Here is a 13,706-nt window from a genome sequence, read left to right on the forward strand (position 1 = left end):
TCAGCCACACGGAACTTCTGTCTTTGACTGCTGTCTGCCTCCCTCACCACAAAACCAGCTCCCCCGCCACGCACTGCACTCTCCTCACACCCTTTCCTCTCTCCCAGAGAACTCCTCCCAGTTTGTAATTCTACGTTCATTATTTGATCAGGGTCGCTCTCTCCCACTAAGTCAGGAAATCTGGGGAGGCAGACACCACATTCTTTTTTTTTAATTTTCTTGCTAAGGTGTCTCCAGCATGCAGCCTACTGTTTGGCACCCAGTAGCCTATGTCCAGCGTAGGCACAGGTGAGGGGAAATCCACACATCTATTGTTTGTCAAAGGGTAAAGGAGCCTCACCTTGCTAGAAGAAATATGGCCATGTATATCAAAGAGCCTGGAACCATCTGTACTATTGATGGTAATTCCTCTTTTAAGAAATGATCCTGGTGGTTCAGTGGTTAGGAATTCACTTTCCAATGCAGGGGACATGGGTTTGATCCCTGGTCCAGGAAGATGCCACATGCCAAGGTGCAACTAAGCCTGTGTGCCAGAACTACAAAGCCCACATGCTCTGAAGCCTGCAAGACACAGCTAGAGAGTCTGCACTGCAATGAAGACCCCCTCTGCCTCAGCTAAGACCCAGTGAAGCCAAATACATTTTTAAAAATTAATTCACAGATTAATTAAATATTTTTAAAAAGAAATGATCCTAGAGGGGCACACAGACATAGATTCATGGAAGTTCATTCCAGCGTTATCCATCAGGGCAAAACCTGAAAGCAAGCTACATAAACTTCCAAACTGGAAGGTGGATCTACACATCGCAGATTTTTATGGATAAAATACTATGCAGCATTTATAAATAATGTTTCAGAGGAATGGTGACGTGGAAACATGCTAAGATGTGCCATTGAGTGGAAAATAAAATATAAGCGGGTATGTACCAAATGTCCTAAATTAAAAAAAAATCAGATATAAAGATAGTACATAAAGATAAGATATATAATGTACAGCATGATGACCATAGTGAACAATACTGTATTGTATATTTGAAAGTAGCTAAGAGACTAGGTCTTAAAAGTTGTCAGTCATCACAGGAAAAAAAATGGAACTCTGTGATGCAGTAGAATCTTTTTCTGGTGGGGGGGGCCACTCGGCAGGTACGACCTTCATATGGAGTCTTAACCCTGGACCACCAGGGAAGTCCCGTGTGCAGTACTGGATGCCAAGTAGGCTTATTGTGATCATTTCATAATATATATAAACCTTGAATCGTTATGTTGTACACCTGAAACCAATATAGTTATCTATTAATTGGATCTCAATAAAAAGTAAATTTAAGAAAAGATAACACACATGCACAAAAATGGCAGACAGTAGTCACCTCCAGGTTTGGTGGCACTGTGGGCAGTGCGCTCTGCAGGAAGTCTGTAATGGATGCTTTAGAAGCCATTCGAAGAGGGGCTAGGGACTTTCTCCTCAAACTGCAAGCTGCTCTGCTAGGCAAGCAGAGGTTTCCCTTAAGTTTCATGCGTATTTGGAGTGACTTTGGGGGTGCTAATGGAGTTTGCAGTAAAGCCCCCCAAGCCACCCTCTGGTGCCAACTTGAATGATGTTTTTCCACTTTTTTATTTGTTTGGTTTTCTAAATGTTTTACAATGAGCATGCTTTACTTTTTATATCAGGAAAAGATTAAAGAAAACATTACTCCTTAAAAGAAAGAGATGTCTGTGTGTTGAATGAACGGACACAGTGTCCTGCTCAGGCATGTAGGCGCCTGGAGAGGGCCTCCTGGGCACAAAGCCGGGCCCACTGCTCACGGCTTCCTCGCATCCCAGGCCTGCTCTGTTCTTCTTATCTGCAGCCTTCTCTCCTCTGGCTTCTGGCACTTCAGACCAGAACACCACCAGGCAGCCTCGGGGCTCCCTGGCTGGCCAGGGTCCCATCCTGACTGTGGGCCATGGGGCTCCATGGGACATGTCACTGTAAGTCATGTCCATGCACAAAGACACTTACAAGGGCCGTTCAGTGATCTTGGGCCACTGCTCTACCTTTAATTATGGTGGCCCTGGCTCCAAACACCAAAGATTATTTACCGATCGCAGCTGTGGCCAGTAGATGGCAGAGAATGACTGTCCCCAGTTGTAAAACTGGTATTTAAAGCTATAGAGACTTCTCATTTTCTGATAATTTCTTTCTATTTGGAGGAGTGTGACTATTCTTATAATCTCTTACTAATGGCCTGAAAAATCCACAAAAACATCTTTTCAAGACTGCATTGTAATCATCTAAAGTCCATGGAGGTGTCAGCCTTCTCTTTTGCTGAAAATCAGGTGGAATTAAATAGCATTTTCCTCCCTTGACTCCTCCCCCTCCCCTCTTCCAAGTTATTTAGAAATTTTCACAGATAGTCAGTGGGGAGGTGAATTTGTCACTGCAAGCTGAGGAGTTAGATCTTCTCTGGAGATGGGTAACTTGGGAAAGAGGGCTTGAGGTGATGATGCAGTTGGAGGCAGGGGAGACGCAATTGTGAATGGGGAGAGACAGAATGATCTCTGGCCAGCCAATTGGAGAGGAAGTGAAAGCAAAGGAGACCAAACCGCTGGCTACTGGTTGAATTATGTCTCCCCACTTCCAATAAATTTGTGAGTTAAAGTCCTAACCCCAAGTATCTTAGTTGCTCCAAGACTTGTGCGATCTTCCCCGAACAGGAATGGAACCAGTGTCCCCTGCATTGCAAGGTGGACTCTTAACCACTGGACTGCCAGAGAAGCCCCATCATCTGTTTTGTAAATAAAGTTTTATTGGAACACAGCCATGCTCATTTATTTGCATGTTGTCTATGGCTTCTGTTGTGTGGCAAAATCAGTGCTGAGTGGTCCCGAGAGAGACCATATGGCCCACAAAGTCTAAGATATGTAGTATCTCGGGCCCTTCACAGAAAAAAATTTGCTGACCCCTCCTCTAGACTGGGGTGGTCTGAACCGCCCACCACTAGAGGCTGTGGCCCCCTAACAAAGCACCCACAAACCCAGAGGTTGGCCCTGGTGGTAGTTACATATTGCATGGCATTTAAACTGCAGGAATTCACATGTAAGTGCTCAGAACAGAGAGATAAAAATCACTATTTTGTGCAGCAATTTCACCCTCTACCACTCAATGAGCAGATAGCTTGGCTGAGCATGAGATTCATGGGAATCATGACTCTGCTGTTCCCTCCATCTTAGTGCCCATGTGGGTCGCTTGCATGAGCATCTCTCCCACTGCTGTGCACAATTCTAAGTGTTGACTCTGCTAAGCTACCTCCTGGTGGCTCAAACAGTAAAGAATCCACCTGCAATGCAGGAAATCTGAGTTCAATCCCTGGATCGGGAAGGTCCCCTGGAGAAGGGCATGGCAACCCACTCCAGTATTCTTCCCTGGAGAACCTCATGGAAAGAGGAGCCTGGTAGGCTACAGTCCATGAAGTCGCAAAGAGTCAGACATGATTGAGTGACTTTCTTATTGGGGCACCATAGAGCTGGATCCAGACCTCGCACATAAACCAAGACAAATGCCCTTCATCAGAGACTGAGAAATTCTTTCCCCACCTGAGGAGGTCAGGTTGGAGACATGAATGATGACTGATGCCTTGTGGAACCCAGTGATGGCAAGAAATTGCATTGATGGAGTTGGTCTACAGCAGGTGGCCCCCTTGCTGAATAGAACGTGGCCCCTGGGGCCTTTCACCTGCGTATCTCTCAGCACTGGCCGGGAAGTGGGGCTAAAACACCATCTAGGATGGAGCAGGCCAGGGGCTCATGCAAGGTGAAAGACTCCGGAGTGTGTGTTGACATCACAAGCAGATCGCAGCCCCTCAGCCCAGGAGGTCAGGCAAACTGTTGTTCATTAGTTACTGGAAGATAATTGGGATGCTGCACTGCTCAATGACCATGACCATGGTCTCCACCCACAGCCCACCCAGATGCACAGAACCTCAAGAAGTCCTCATTCTGAGAGATTCACAGCCCATGGAAAAGATGCCCTGTTTCATTTTTCAAGTAGACAACTGGAGACCCAGCGATGAAGTGAAAGGAAGAGAACTTAAGGCACTTTAGACCCTGCTGCTGCTGCTAAGTCACTTCAGTCGTGTCCGACTCTGTGCGACGCCATAGACGGCAGCCCACCAGGCTCCCCCGTCCCTGGGATTCTCCAGGCAAGAACACTGGAGTGGGTTGCCATTTCCTTCTCCAATGCATGAAAGTGAAAAGTGAAAGTGAAGTCACTCAGTCGTGCCCGACTCTTCTCGACCCCATGGACTGCAGGCTACCAGGCTCCTCCGTCCATGGGGTTTGCCAGGCAAGAGTACTGGAGTGGGGTGCCATTGCCTTCTCCGGCTTTAGACCCTAGCTGGTGTCTAAATCCTTGCAGAGACTCAATCTCGGACTCTGAGAAGTGCTCACCTTAACAACAATAACAAAACAGGTATTAACTCATGTACTGATGAGGTGAATGTTATTGTTATTCCCATTTTACAGATGAGGCACATGGCAAGTTGCATATTTGTCCAAAGTCCTGGGCCCTAGAAAATAGAGTCCAGGGCCCCCAGGGGCCATGGCAAACACTGATGGCCAAAATCCTGCTAGAAAGCAAAGGGTGTGCTATTCCTGGAGCACACCACCTCCAGCCAGATAGCACTTGGTCAGTGATCACCTCAGCCTCCTCCACCCCCCACAGCCTGGGGTATTCCCAGGCCCCCACAGCAAGTGCCTTGAGTCATACAGCAAAGGTTAGAAGCTGAATTTCTGGAGCCGAGTTCCTTTTTAAATTCCTCCAGACTAGTCTTCTGCTCCTGCCCGCAAGGTCATCTGAGGCCCCAGGTGTCTCAGCTCCCCAGCTTGGGGCCCAGAACCTTGGCTCTGGCTGCACACTTAAAGCCTCTGGTGTGGGAGAGAGAGTGGGTGGGACATTTGCTCGTTTCTTTCCTTCTCTGGCCGAGACCCCAGAGAGGGTGGTGGAATGCTGGAGAGCTGGACGGTCGCCCTTGATGATGGCAAGGCCCACTGTGCAGTTGGCAACATGTCCACTGTGGGGAACCCATCTGTCAGAGCTGCCACCCCTCCACAGGCACGTATGGGGAGGGGATCCTTAAACACAGCTACCTTTATTGGTTTTTATCAAATATGGAAGACCGAGAATTTAAGGGACTCTGACCAGTTCAACCCTGAGTCCTAATAAGGACAGAGACCTCAGGGCCTGGCTGTTCAATTCTTCAGGTGTAATCTTGGGCCACCTCTCTACCAGCAGGTTCACTGAACAGATGTGCTGTTCAGATCCATAAGAGCCAAGGAGTGCCAACAGAACTCCTGATGGATGGCCACCAGAAGGGGCAGGACCACTGTGCCCTGCCGGGGAAGAGATCAGGATGGTTAACCTCTCCCTGTAAACCAGTCCAAAGACCAGTCTCCCATCTCACTTCAGGCTTCCTTGGTGGCTCAGACGGTAAAGAATTCTCCTGCAGTGCGGGAAACCTGGGTTTGATCCCTGGGTTGGGAAGATCCCCCTGGAGGAGGATATGGTAACCCACTCCAATATTCTTGCCTGGAGAATCCCCATGGACAGAGGTGCCTGGCGGGCTACAATCCATGAGGTTGCAAAAAGTTGGATGGGATTGAGCGACTCAATCCAAAGGCAAATTGGAAGTGGCCAAACAAGAGATGGCAAGAGTGAATGTCGACATTCTAGGAATCAGTGAACTAAAATGGACTGGAATGGGTGAACTTAACTCAGATGACCATTATATCTACTACTGTGGGCAGGAATCCCTTAGAAGAAATGGAGTAGCCATCATGGTCAACAAAAGAGTCTGAAATGCAGTACTTGGATGCAATCTCAAAAACGACAGAATGATCTCTGTTCGTTTCCAAGGCAAACCATTCAATATCACAGTAATCCAAGTCTATGCCCCAACCAGTAACTCTGAAGAAGCTGAAGTTGAACGGTTCTATGAAGACCTATAGGACCTTTTAGAACTAACACCCAAAAAAGATGTCCTTTTCATTATAGGGGACTGGAATGCAAAAGTAGGAAGTCAAGAAACACCTGGAGTAACAGGCAAATTTGGCCTTGGAGTATGGAGTGAAGCAGGGCAAAAAGGCTAATAGAGTTCTGCCAAGAGAACACACTGGTCATAGCAAACACCCTCTTCCAACAACACAAGAGAAGACTCTACACATGGACATCACCAGATGGTCAACACTGAAGTCAGATTATTATATTCTTTGCAGCCAAAGATGGAGAAGCTCTATACAGTCAACAAAAACAAGACTGGGAGCTGACTGTGGCTCAGATCATGAACTCCTTATTACCAAATTCAGACTTAAATTGAAGAAAGTAGGGAAAACCACTAGACCATTCAGGTATGACCTAAATCGGATCCCTTATGGTTATACAGTGAAAGTGAGAAATAGATTTAAGGGCCTAGATCTGATAGATAGAGTGCCTGATGAACTATGGAATGAGGTTCGTGACACTGTACAGGAAACAGGGATCAAGACCATCCCCATGAAATAGACATTTCTCCAAATAAGACATACAGATGGCTAACAAAGACATGAAAAGATGCTCAACATCACTCATTATCAGGGAAATGTAAATCAAAACCACTAAGAGGTACCATTTCACACCAGTCAGAATGGCCGCGATCCAAAAGTCTACAAGCAATAAGTGCTGGAGAGGGTGTGGAGAAAAGGGAACCCTCTTACACTGTTGGTGGGAATGCAAACTAGTACAGCCACTATGGAGAACAGTGTGGAGATTCCTTAAAAAACTGGAAATAGAACTGCCTCATGATCCAGCAATCCCACTGCTGGGCATACACACTGAGGAAACCAGAAGGGAAAGAGACACGTGTACCCCAATGTTCATCACAGCACTGTTTATAATAGCCAGGACATGGAAGCAACCTACATGTCCATCAGCAAATGAATGGATAAGAAAGCTGTGGTACATATATGCAATGGAGTATTACTCAGCCATTAAAAAGAATACATTTGAATCAGTTCTAATGAGGTGGATGAAACTGGAGCCTATTATACAGAGTGAAGTAAGCCAGAAAGAAAAACACCAATACAGTATACTAACGCATATATATGGAATTTAGAAAAATGCTAACAATAACCCAGTGTACGAGACAGCAAAAGAGACACTGATGTATAGAACAGTCTTATGGACTCTGTTGCACAGGGAGAGGGTGGGAAGATTTGGGAGAATGGCATTGAAACATGTAAAATATCATGTAGGAAACGAGTTGCCAGTCCAGGTTCGATGCACGATACTGGATGCTTGGGGCTAGTGCACTGTGACGACCCAGAGGGATGGTATGGGGAGGGAGGAGGGAGGAGGGTTCAGGATGGGGAACATATGTATACCTGTGGTGGATTCATTTTGATATTTGGCAAAACTAATACAATTTGTAAAGTTTAAAAAAAAAAAAAAAAGACCATCCCCATGGAAAAGAAATGCAAAAAAGCAAAATGGCTGTCTGGGGAGGCCTTACAAATAGCTATGAAAAGAAGAGAAGCGAAAAGCAAAGGAGAAAGGGAAAGATATAAGCATCTGAATGCAGAGTTCCAAAGAATAGCAAGGAGAGATAAGAAAGCCTTCCTCAGCGATCAATGCAAAGACATAGAGGAAAACAACAGAATGGGAAAGACTAGAGATCTCTTCAAGAAAATTAGAGATACCAAGGGAACATTTCATGCAAAGATGGGCTCGATAAAGGACAGAAATGGTATGGACCTAACAGAAGCAGAAGATATCAAGAAGAGGTGGCAAGAATACACAGAGGAACTGTACAAAAAAGATCTTCACGACCCAGATAATCACGATGGTGTGATCACTCACCTAGAGCCAGACATCCTGGAATGTGAAGTCAAGTGGGCCTTAGAAAGCATCACTATGAACAAAGGTAGTGGAAGTGATGGAATTCCAGTTGAGCTATTTCAAATCCTGAAAGATGATGCTGTGAAAGTGCTGCACTCAATATGCCAGCAAATTTGGAAAACTCAGCAGTGGCCACAGGACTGGAGAAGGTCAGTTTTCATTCCAGTCCCAAAGAAAGGCAATGCCAAAGAATGCTCAAACTACCACACAATTGCACTCATCTCACATGCTAGTAAAGTAATGCTCACAATTCTCCAAGCCAGGGTTCAGCAATATGTGAACCATGAACTTCCTGATGTTCAAGCTGGTTTTAGAAAAGGCAGAGGAACCAGAGATCAAATTGCCAACATCCGCTGGATCATGGAAAAAGCAAGAGAGTTCCAGAAAAGCATCAATTTCTGCTTTATTGACTATGCCAAAGCTTTTGACTGTGTGGATCACAATCAACTATGGAAAATTCTGAAAGAGATGGGAATACCAGACCACCTGACCTGCCTCTTGAGAAATCTGTATGCAGGTCAGTGGGCAACAGTTAGAACTGGACATGGAACAACAGACTGTTTCCAAATAGGAAAAGGAGTACATCAAGGCTGTATATTGTCACCCTGCTTATTTAACTTCTATGCAGAGTACATCATGAGAAACGCTGGACTGGAAGAAACACAAGCTGGAATTAAGGTTGCTGGGAGAAATATCAATAACCTCAGATATGCAGATAACACCACCCTTATGGCAGAAAGTGAAGAGGAACTAAAAAGCCTCTTGATGAAAGTGAAAGAGGAGAGTGAAAAAGTTGGCTTAAAGCTCAACATTCAGAAAACGAAGATCATGGCATCCGGTCCCATCACTTTATGGCAAATAGATGGGGAAACAGTGGAAACAGTGTCAGACTTTATTTGGGGGGGCTCCAAAATCACTGCAGATGGTGACTGCAGCCATGAAATTAAAAGACGCTTACTCCTTGGAAGGAAAGTTATGTCCAACCTAGATAGCATATTCAAAAGCAGAGACATTACTTTGCCAACAAAGGTCCATCTAGTCAAGGCTATGGTTTTTCCTGTGGTCATGTATGGATGTGAGAGTTGGACTGTGAAGAAGGCTGAGCACCAAAGAATTGATGCTTTTGAACTGTGGTGTTGGAGAAGACTCTTGAGAGTCCCTTGGACTGCAAGGAGATCCAACCAGTCCATTGTGAAGGAGATCAGCCGTGGGATTTCTTTGGAAGGAATGATGCTAAAACTGAAACTCCAGTACTTTGGCCACCTCATGCAAAGAGTTGACTCATTGGAAAAGACTCTGATGCTGGGAGGGATTGGGGGCAAGAGGAGAAGGGGACGACAGAGGATGAGATGGCTGGATGGTATCACTGACTCGATGGACGTGAGTCTGAGTGAACTCCGGGAGTTGGTGATGGACAGGGAGGCCTGGCGTGCTGCGATTCATGGGGTCGCAAAGAGTCAGACACGACTGAGCCACTGAATTGAACCTAACTGAGCGGCTCACGTCCTCTCCCCTCAGCCTGCAGTCTGCTGTGTGACCACTGGGAGGTGCTGTTGGCTCACAAGAAGCTCTGAGAAGCCCCGCCACCATTCCAGTCCTAGCCTTCTGGTGGTGAGGAAGGCCCTAAGGAAGCCTGTGGCTTTTGGGAATTGTTTGGGATTTTCCTCCCTGGCAGGAAAGATGTGTCCTAATCAACCTCAGAGGCCTGGGCTGGGCACCCCATGCCAGTCGTTGTAGAGCATGGAACAGAGAGGCAAAGAACAGAAGCCTGAAGGTGGCCCGGATGACACTCCAGGCTGCAGTCCATTGCTGATAAACTGGACCAAACAAAGGGTGAGACCAAAATTCAGAACCAAGCAGATATGGAAGCCAAGGAGCTGAGCAGAGGCATATGGGGAACTGCAGGATATCTTGGCTCCTGGGTTCAAGGATCTCTAGGAGGTTTTAGGAAGAACCCTTTACCTCGGTGTGTGTGGTGTTTGGGATGGGGTGCAGTTAGAGGACCAGACACAGAGCAAGCAGCTCAAACTGAGAGTGGATATGATGTCTGATGCTTCCTTCTCATTTTCCCTCATCCACAGCATCTCCAAGTTCGTCCATTTCTGTCTCCAGAATACTTCTTGAATTTTTCCACTTCAATTCCAATTCTACTGCCTCCACACTAGTCCAAGCCTCCATCATCTCTCCTTGATGACTCTAGGATAGGATTTCCAGATAAAATATGAGATGCTCAGTTAAATTTGAATTTCAGATACACAATGATTCTTTGTATATCACATACAACATTTGAGATAGACTTACACTAAAAACTGTTCTCTGTCTGAAATGTCAATTTTAGTGGACATACTGTGGTTTTTTTCCTTCTGTTTTGTTTTTTTTTTTTAATCTGGCCACCCTCGCAAGCACTTCGCCAGCCTTACACTCCTACAGCCCGTTCTCTACAAAGCAGCCAGAACGAACTCATGGAAATTCACCTGTCAGTACCCTGCTCGGAGCCCTTCAAGGACTTCCCAGTTGCCCTGGGATAGGGTCTAAGCCATCCGAATGGCACACAAAACCCTCCACCCCTTGAACACCAGCGAGATCTCAACGTCATCTCCCACTGTCCCCCCCAACCCTCACTATGGCACCAGCATATGAAACATTCTGTCATCACTTGTATATGTCCCGTGCCTTCACACCCACACCCATCTCTGTCCAGAAGGCCCTTAAAGAACATAAAGCCAGTCATCAAACTCAACCACCACCTCTTCTTGCCAAGCTCTTCCTGACATGTCCCCTGTCCCTCCCTCAAGCCAAACAAAATGCCCTTTAACAGCCTTTATTTCATTGTATCAAAATGATCTCTCTGTGTGTCTGTCTGTCCCTCGAGACTGCAGCCCCCTAATCAAGGCCCAGCAATGAAGTCAGGGAAGAAGTACGGGATTGTAGATAAAAAAGAGATGTAGCCAATATTCAGTTCACGACTCACCCAGTTTATTGCACAGGTTGGTCAGAGTGGGGAAAATAGAAAGGAGAGTAAGGAACCACTCCAAGGAGGAGCCCAGGGACGAGGCATCAGGAGCCACCATCTCAGGTTCAGCAACAGGTCTGGCCACGGGTCTCACATGCGTGAGCAGGGATCACCCTCTGCTCGAGTCGTACCTCCAGCAGCGACCCTGTGAATAGCTCTCAGCAACACAGAGCCCAGTCTTCCAATGAGGAAACTTCAAGTTGCTCAGCTCAGTGGTCCCTTTTGAAGAAGTCCATCAGTAGGGTGTAACAGTTATGCCCCAGGGTGTCTTTTCTCTGTCAGTTGCTCTTGTTCCAGTGAAGTCTTTTTGTGGACGTTGCCAAACAAATTTCTTACGTAACACTCTTTGATTTAAGACACTCTAAGACACTCGCAGTCCTATACCACATGCTTTAAAACCAGTAATATGGAAGTTCACATTGGCCACTGTGACTCGATTTAAACTGCTTAAGATGGCTGAACAAACGTATCTTAAATCCTGTGTGCTGTGGTACATATACACAATGGAGTATTACTCAGCCATTAAAAAGAATACATTTGAATCAGTTCTAATGAGGTGGATGAAACTGGAGCCTATTATACAGAGTGAAGTAAGCCAGAAGGAAAAACATAAATACAGTATACTAACGCATATATATGGAATTTAGGAAGATGGTAACAATAACCCGGTGTACGAGACAGCAAAAGAGACACTGATGTATAGAACAGTCTTATGGACTCTGTGGGAGAGGGAGAGGGTGGGAAGATTTGGGAGAATGACATTGAAACATGTAAAATATCATGTAAGAAACGAGTTGCCAGTCCAGGTTCGATGCGCGATGCTGGATGCTTGGGGCTAGTGCACTGGGACGACCCAGAGGGATGGTATTGGGAGGGAGGACGGAGGAGGGTTCAGGATGGGGAACACATGTATACCTGTGGTGGATTCATTTTGATATTTGGCAAAACTAATACAATTATGTAAAGTTTAAAAATAAAATAAAATTTAAAAAAAAACAAAACTGAACTTTCTAAAAACGAAAAAAAAAAAAAAAAATCCTGTGTTTCACAGAATGAGTAGGAATCACAACACAAAAGAAATCACATCATAACGAGGCCCCTTCAAAGAGGAGTCCTAATGTGATTCATCTATGTTCCCACAGTGTACAGCGCAGAGCTTGACCCAGAGCGGAGCCCTCGATTCGTGTGAGGCCTGAATGAACGGGCGAATGGCCATAAGCGATCCTCGATCTGAAACCTAGCAGGCCCTGGCAGCAGCTACAGTAGCAACGCAGTCCACCAGGGGACAGAATAACCTCAGTTTTGTTTGGCTTGTTGAGGGAGTGGTACAGAAAGCTGCCTCCCTGGCATTCGGCTCCCTTTCCCAGTTCCAAGTTTTTGTTTATGTTTTGTTTTGTTTTGTTTTTAAATCATGGAAACACAGAACAGGAAGCGACCTTGTGAGACTATACAGACCAGCCCTCTGCTTTCAGATAGTTTAAAAAAATTATATTTCCATTTAATATCTGCTTTCAGACAGTTGGTCTTCCCATGTGGCTCAGCTGGTAAAGGATCCGCCTACAATGAGGGAGACCTGGGTTCAGTCCCTGGGTTGGGAAGATCCCCTGGAGAAGGGAGAAGCTACCCCCTCCAGTATTCTGCCCTGGAGAATTCCACGGACTGTATAGTCCATGGGGTGGCAAAGAGTTGGACGTGACTGAGCGACTTTCACTTCAGATAGTTTAAAGCATTCTTTGGTTTCTTACAGATAATCACAGGGAGCTTAGGACACCTACTCCAAATTATACAGCAAGAAATGGAACAAGGAGGCCTGTGGCCCACAGGTCAGCCAATGGCATTTCATTGGCTTCTACTGCAGCCCTCTGAGGGCGGCACCACCATCACCTTCCACCTGAGGACACTCACAGAGAGGTCGTTCTTTAGCCGAGTCAGTCAGTGGGAGAGCTGGGCCTCAGACACAGGTCTCCAACCTTCCTTTCCACTGCTCTTACCTCCCTCATAGTCAGAAAACTTTGCTTGACTTTTTTGGGGGGTGCGAGGGTTGGAGGTGAGGGGTGCTATTCTCCGGGCAACTTCCTTACGGGCCTCATCCGGGCTCCCCCTGGAGGAAAGTCTATGTTCTGGGCCTGCCTGTTTAAGGCAAGGTTGGTTGCCATGCCGGCCCCAGACCCTGTCCTCCATTCCTCCAGCTACTGGCTCAGCCTCACCCTAGAGGGACCACAAGGAAACCATAGCCACGAGAGCTCTGTGAAAAAAGCTCAGAGGGATGGAAGGTTTTCGGGGATGGAGTCTCACACCGTGTAACTGGTTTGTTGTGGAGTCTTGACTCAGTGGGGTACAGACATACCAAGCTTTTCTTTTTCTTCAGTCACTACCCCCAACCTGAGAACTGTCTGGGGGCCTCCCCATGTCAGAATTCCCTGAAGTGGAAGAAGCTCTTCAGCCATACAGATGACATCAAATATGTAGAAGCCCTATAGAAACTGTGAAGTGCTGGTCCAAGGAGAAGTGCTAATTATTAACCAATTAGAAGAAGCTGTGTGTATATGTGTGTTAGTCTCTCAGTCATGTCTATTCGTTTGAGACCCCGTGGACTATAGCTCACCGGGCTCCTCTGTCCACAGGATTCTCCAGCAAGAATACTGGAGTGGGTTGCCCTGCCCTTCTCCAGGGGGTCTTCCTCACCCAGGGATCAAACCTGGGTCTCCTGCATTGCAGGCAGATTCTTTACCAACTGAGCCACCACGGAAGCCCAGAGGGAACTGTTCATCCCCTTGAAGAGTTTAC

The sequence above is a fragment of the Bos taurus genome, chromosome X (genome assembly GCF_002263795.3).
Source record: "Bos taurus isolate L1 Dominette 01449 registration number 42190680 breed Hereford chromosome X, ARS-UCD2.0, whole genome shotgun sequence".
In the NCBI taxonomy this organism is placed as follows: Eukaryota; Metazoa; Chordata; class Mammalia; order Artiodactyla; family Bovidae; genus Bos; species Bos taurus.